At 42.2% G+C, this 6936-nt stretch overlaps 1 pseudogene; it reads left to right on the top strand.

Annotated features, from left to right (window-relative positions):
* The first annotated feature begins 4212 nt into the window (after window positions 1-4212).
* Window positions 4213-5356, top strand: LOC116905688 (annotated as a pseudogene).
* Window positions 5357-6936: the final 1580 nt, after the last annotated feature.

Here is a 6936-nt window from a genome sequence, read left to right as displayed (position 1 = left end):
CTGTGGAGATGAAATGAGAAATATGCTTTTGTACTGGATTCTCAGCCTTTGAATAGAGGGGCTGGCGATAGATTCTTTAAGAGGCTGAGTCATGCTCAGGCATGTCTACTTGACTTATTGACTACAGACTTGAACTAACTCTTTCACCTTATCAGGATATTAAAGACATGAGCATTGTTTAGCCTTTCGCTTTGTTTAGGGACCACATTTTCTCTCGAGTCTAAGTCTTTTCCTTTAGCCATAGGTTAGGATGCCTCCACATTATTTAGGCTTGACTGTGGGCTCTATAATAGGGAATTGGGGTAGTGTACAGGAAATAAGAATCCCAGGTGAGTTTTAGTCTCTGAAGTTTGAGGATGTAGCTATGGCATGAAAATGAGGATATATTGGGGGAAAAAAATGAAAGCCAGCTCAGTCCTAGAACAATTGAGAAAAAGGGTCTAGCCTGGGCTAGCCTTATGTAACTCTGGCCTTTGTTTTCTTAGCTAAGCTCCTGTCTTCCTTTATTATTTAGGATATCACGAGCCATTGCAACACAGATCCCATACTCCAGACAATTTCTCTTAAGATTGCCCACTTCAGGTATTCTCTTCAATACTTGAACAAAGAGTAAGGCAACCCAAGGAGTTGGTGAGGAAACGCTGAAGAGCTTTAAATTTCTCATGGGCTCCAAACAGCTGTACCTGTGGTCTGTTCCTGTGTGTAACATGCAGAACAATTTCTTCTCTAAAAAACACAACAGAAATCCTGTGGAGCTCTCAGGAGTTTTAAGATAAGAGGAAAGCAAAATTCTGGCTCTTAAGAGTTGAATGCAGGAAGGAATAATTAGATGCAGTAACTGGATCCTGAAGGTTAAAACACTGGGCAGTTGTGCTAAATATCTTCTGTCGGAAGATGGGTCAAGTCCATTGCCTTGGGTTCTTCAGGCTACAGGATAAAAATCAAGTGTTCTGTAAACAGAGTAAGAATTAAGACTGACAAATCTGCGTGGCGCTCCCTTGGACCTGTGGTTCATGTAAAACGCACCATAAGCCTGTTTGGCCCAGGGTGCTCTAAGAAAAATACTGGCAGCATGATAGTACTAATTATCACAGTCCACGAGGCAATTTTAATGCCGTGTCACCCAAAAGTGACCCTGGGAATACACTTTAACATCTCACGTTAGTTCTCTTAGTTGGACAGTAAGTACAGTTTAAAGCAACAGAGAGAAAAATTGTGGGGTGCCGCCTAGGTCTCCCATTTCTTCCTTCTCACGGGGTCTGTGAAGAAGTGAAACTCTGAGTTTTCACTTACAATTTAGTCCTGATTTGAGTCCAGTGGGCTCTGCAGGTCTGCCTTCCTCCTTCAGCTACCTTGGAGCCTCAGGCTATGTTCGTATCTGTCCGACTGGATTCACTGGCAGGAACCTAGCATAACTGTCTTCTGAGAGGCTCCACCCAGCAGCTGACCCAGATTCAGGGACCCACAGCCAAACATTAGACCGATGTCAGAAAGTCTTGTGACAGAGCTGGGGGAAGGATTGAGGGACCCAGAGGGGATAGGGACTCAACGAAAAGACCAACAGAGTCAACTATCCTGCACCCTTGGGGGCTCCCAGAGACTGAACCACCAACCAAAGAGCATACAAAGAAAGGCTAGGCCTACACCCCACCTCCCAGCCCATCTCCTGCATATGTAGCCGATGTGAAGCTTGGTCTACATGCAGGTCCTCCAACACCTGGAGCAGGGTGCTGAACTCTGTTGCCTACCTGTGGATCCAGTTCCCCTAACTGGGTTACCTTGTCTGGCTTCAGTGGGAGAGGATGTGACTAGTCCTGCAGTGACTTGAGGTGCCACGGTAGGCTGGTACCTGGGGCACCAACCCCTTCTCAGAGTGTAAAGGGAGAGGTTGGGGGGAACTATGTGAGAGAAGACTATGTGGAGGAGAGTGAGGGGCTCTGATGTAAAGTGAATAAATAAATCAATTAGTTAATGGGGTGACATTGGTTGATTTTCCAACTGTCATGGAATCCCATTAAATCAGGAGTTGTTTGAAACAAGTATGGTAAAAGCAGGAGTTTTCCCTCCCAACCTGTCTTTCTGTCTCTTTTCCCTCCCTCTCTCTCCTTTCTCTTTCGTCCCCTTTCTCTGCGTAGGTGTGTGTTCATTATGGCCCTGCTACTCCAAACAGGCTCTGACCCGCCTTTTGTCATTTTAATTTGTCATTTTAATTTGCCAACAATATTTGCCTGGTGTCTATAGCAACAGTCTAGCTTGCGTTAGAACTAAAATAATTGAAAAGCTTGTAAAAGTTGTTTCAACATTCTGAGTTACAAACACCTACTTGAGGTTAACAAAATCAAGTTGCGTGTAGTCCACGAAAGGAAGAACACCAAAAAGGAAAGCCGATGCCATAATTATCTCTGAAATTTCCGGTATCAAAGACTTTAATCCTTTTTTGATAAAACATAGTTGTTATATAACTCAAAAATATCAACACAGTTTAGTCTCTTGTGGTACGGCAGAACCAAAATAGCGGCGGGTAACAATATTAGGCTTTACTTCCGGTGCAGTGGGACTGAGCCTCAGCGTCAGACTGGAGCAGAGGGAGGAAGGGGCGGGAGGTGTCATGGCCAGGTTGACTTCTGGGAAGAGTATGGTAGCTTCATCGCCCACACTCTTCGGTAAATGATGCCAGATTTATACTCTTTCTTCGTTCTTTGCATTAACAAGTGTCTGTGTTTATACCCGTTTCTACACGCCTTGCCGTTGGTATGCTACTGTTAAAAATGGTTTGGGAACAGCTATTACAGATGCATTCTGTATTCTCATTCTGTTTATCTCTGGCAGCGAAATGTATTCTTCTGTGCTTTTAGTGTTTAGTGTTTTCCCACCTTTTACTTCTAAGAGCTCCTTTTAGAGTTTCCTGTAAGTGCTGATGAATTCTCCCAGCTTTCGCTTGTCTGAGATCTCTGTAGCAGTTCTTCACTACTAAATGACTATCTTTCCGGGAAATATTCTATTTCTCTACACTTTGAGCAGAGCACTTTGTATTCCTCTGGCTTTCAAAGTTTATGCTAAATAATTCAGGTGAACATACCAATCTTTGGTTTGAGAAAAGTCATTTTTTTTGTGAAGTTCTAATTTTCTTCTTAAATTTCAATATATTAAATTTATTTAATATATTATTGTATATTATTCAACAGAATGTTGCTGAATATGGACCACTTTTGAGGTAACTTAGAACCCATTTAGAATCTATTTAGAGCCTTTTGGGTGTATGGGCCAGAGTGCCCATTTCTCCTTCGACTTGGGGAGCTTTAAACCATTTTTTATTTGAAGTAAAAATACTTCCTGCTCCACTTTCTTCTCTCCTCTCTCCAGAATTTCCACTGTGCTGAATGATGCCACATTAAGCTTATAATCTTCTACACTCTTCTTATTCATATTTTAAAATTTATCTAACTGGATAATCTCACATGAATTGCTTTTAAGTTCATTGAATCTTTATTTGAATGGCTTAGTCTGCTGTTTGAGTTTTGCATTCAAAAATTATTTCAGTTATTATATTTGTTTTCTCCAGTTTTCTTGAGGTGTTTACATCTTCTACTTCCTAGTCATTTTGTTAACGGACTTATGTCTGTTTAACTGTTTGGATTCTCTTTACCTGGCTGCATTCCTTTAAGAAGATTGTTAGGTCAATAGCCATGCCCAAGTTGATGGAGGAAAGCCCATGAGGGGCCCTCAATCTTATATACTGATACAGACAACTAAGGAATGCTTAGATTTGGAAAAATAGTCTTCTCCAGGGAAGAGCACACTGATTAGTTATTCCATACCAAATGGTCAGCCCTGAAAACATGCATATGAGTAATACTATGAAGACTAAGTAGGTTGTATTTAGGAATACACACACACACACACACACACACACACACACACACACACAGACACACACAGACACACACACACACACGCATGTAATAACAATTAAGATGCCATGAAGTTGAAAGAAAGCGGTGAGTGGTAGATGGGTGAGCGTGAGGGAGGATGGGATGGGAGAAGTATTGTAACTATATCATAATATCAAAATTGAAAACAAAATTAATAAATATAGATAAAATGAAATTGTTTTTAAGAGGACAAAGGGAAGTAAAGCCAGAGCTGTGGGGTGCCTTCTCGCCCGAGGTGTCTCAGATTATTCTTAAGGAACTGAGAACTTAATATTCCAAAATGTCAAAAAGACCACCTTATGCCTCACCTCCCACCCCAGCTCCTACAACACAAATGCCAAGCTCACCAGGGTTTGTGGGATACAATCCACACAGTCATCTTGCATACAACTACAAACTGGGAGGGGATAGCCGGGGTCACTGAGTCCTCTGGCATCACAATTCCAAAGCCTCCAAAGCCACTGATTCCCTATATGAGGTACGGCAGAAAAGTCTGAGAGCAAGTAAAGGCTTCCAACCCTGACCTAACGTTGTGGGAGATTAGCAAGATTACTGGTGGCATATGGCAAGATCTCACTAATGAAGAGAAACACGAATATTTAAACGAATACGGAGCAGAAAAGATAGAGTACAATGAATCTACAAAGTTCTATCATAATTTCCTGAGTCCCTTGAATATATTAATGCGAAAAGTCATGCAGAAGCTACCATTAGAGGAAGAAAGTCAACAGAGACAGTCAAGCACGGAGAAAGGAGAACCTTATACGAGCATTCAGCCTACTGAGGATCCAAATGATGATGATGGCGTTTCAATGAAGGATACAGCCCCGGCCTGTTTCCAGAGAAACCACCACCTCATCAGTGAGATCCTCAGTGTGGTACCAAATGAGCAGTCAGTTGTCACAACAGCTGGAACACAGGTCCTCAAGTGAAAGGCCCAGTCTTTAATGGTTCATCAGCGGAAACTAGAAACAGAGCTTCTTCAGATAGAGGAAAGGCACCAGGAAAAGAAGAGGAAATTCCTGGAAAGCACAGACTTTTTTTTAACAATGAACTTAAAAGGTTTTGTGGTCTGAAGGTGGACGTAGACATGAAGAAGATTGCAGCTGAGATAGCACAGGATGAGGAATAGGCCCTCAAAAGGCAGGAGGAGAAGGACAAGGAGGCAGCAAGTTGCGAACAAAGCCGAGAAGGATGAAAACATTCCCAATGGAGACGATAGAGAAGACACACCTTGAGGCAGAGAGCCAGCAAAATGGTGAAGAAGGCACGTCTACTCCTGAGGACAAGGGGAGTGGGCAGGAGGGGGTTGACAGCATGTAGATGGAAGGGAACCAATGATCGTAACACCGCTCAGAGAGCAACAGTGAGACAGTATAGGAGCCACCACAGACCCAGTGCCAGAAGACGAGAAGGAGGAGTAAATATTTCCTTGTTTTATGTAACCTAAAACGTTTTTAAATAAAAAAAAAGTGTGGTCTTTTTGTTTGTTTGTTTTTTTAAAAAAAGAAATTGTCTTTAAAACCGCTGTATAACAGTGCATGGGTCTCTGTTTCTTTGATGACTGGGGCCTTAGTGGGTTTCCTCAATAATGTCATGGTTGTCTTAATCTTTATAATCTGTGTAGTCCTGAATATGATTTGGAAATAGCAAATGAGATTTCCAATTTTTATAGAATTTTTTTTTACCAAATAAATTCCTTCTTCTCCTGGGTTCTGTACTGAACGAACTAGAACTGTGAACATGGCTACAGTTATACTATGGAGCGCCTCAGAATCTGCAGTTGGATCATGGATAATGAGCTTTAAAATGGGTAAAGATGGATTTGGCTTTCTTCAGATCTCTGGACATCTGAGGCAGGAGACAGCACCACAAAGAAACAAAACTGGAACTGAGTCCATAATGGGCTGAGCTATGTCTGGATTTGTGGCTGATGGACCTGCTTTGTCAAAATAGCCTTTCGTGGTCTTGGGTCAAAGAGCTCCATAGCCTCCTACCTAGATTCCAAAGCTCTCACAAAGGGATGGATCAGTCTGCTTTAAAAGTCACAAAGAACCCATAGGTAGAATATATATTTCAATGACATTTATTGAAAAAAGTAAGAAAAAATTCGTGCCATGACATTCTGAAACAAGGGACCTCTGAAGCTGCATCGGATTTGTTTTCTGTTGGTCACCTACTGCTGGCCGTGCAGCAGTACTTAAGAGTACTTTGTTTCCCCAGTGAGATTCCCCTAGGAAAAATGAATTTTTTTTATTTACAACTGGTTTTCAGTTGGAGATAAGTTCTGGATTAGGGATGGGGGCATGTGCCCACTTCTCATTCATCTCTAGGACCCCATGAGGTACAGTGTATGAAGACCGTGGGCATGCTGTCTCACTCTCTGAGGTCATATGCACATTGATCCTACTGGTTAGAGGACCATGCTTCCTTGGTATCCTCCATGCCACTGGCTCTTCCTTCTCCTCCACAGAACTCCCTGAGCACTGAAAAAAGGGTTTGATGGAGGCATCCCATTTAGGGCTGAGTGTTCCATGGTCTTTCACTCTCTGCATCTTGTTTGGCTGTAAGTATCTGTATCTGTTTCCATTTGCTACTCAGATAAGGAGCTTCTCAGATAATCAGAGCTGAGCACTGATCTGGGAACATAACAGCATGTCATTACGAGTCATTTTACTAATACGTTCTTTTAGTAGAACAGTATTTGGTTCTACCCTAGGTTCCTAGGCTACTAAGTCTCAGATTCGTGGTTACTGAAGCAGTGTCAAGTTACTCAAGCATGGCTTTCATCTCATGGAGTAAGCCTTACAAAAATCAGATACTGCTTGGTTACAATCATAAACTCCATGCCCCCGTTGCATTGGCATATCTTGCAGGCAGGACACCATTGCAACTCAAAGGGTTTGTAGCTGTGTTGAGGTTTATGTTTCTCATGTGGAAGCCCCACCATTCTTAAACAATGATGCTAGCATGTAGTTGTGAGGGCTCTATGTAGGCAACAACT

This window comes from Rattus rattus, chromosome 7 (genome assembly GCF_011064425.1).
Source record: "Rattus rattus isolate New Zealand chromosome 7, Rrattus_CSIRO_v1, whole genome shotgun sequence".
Taxonomy (NCBI): Eukaryota; Metazoa; Chordata; class Mammalia; order Rodentia; family Muridae; genus Rattus; species Rattus rattus.
This window is presented reverse-complemented; position numbering and strand designations above follow the sequence as displayed.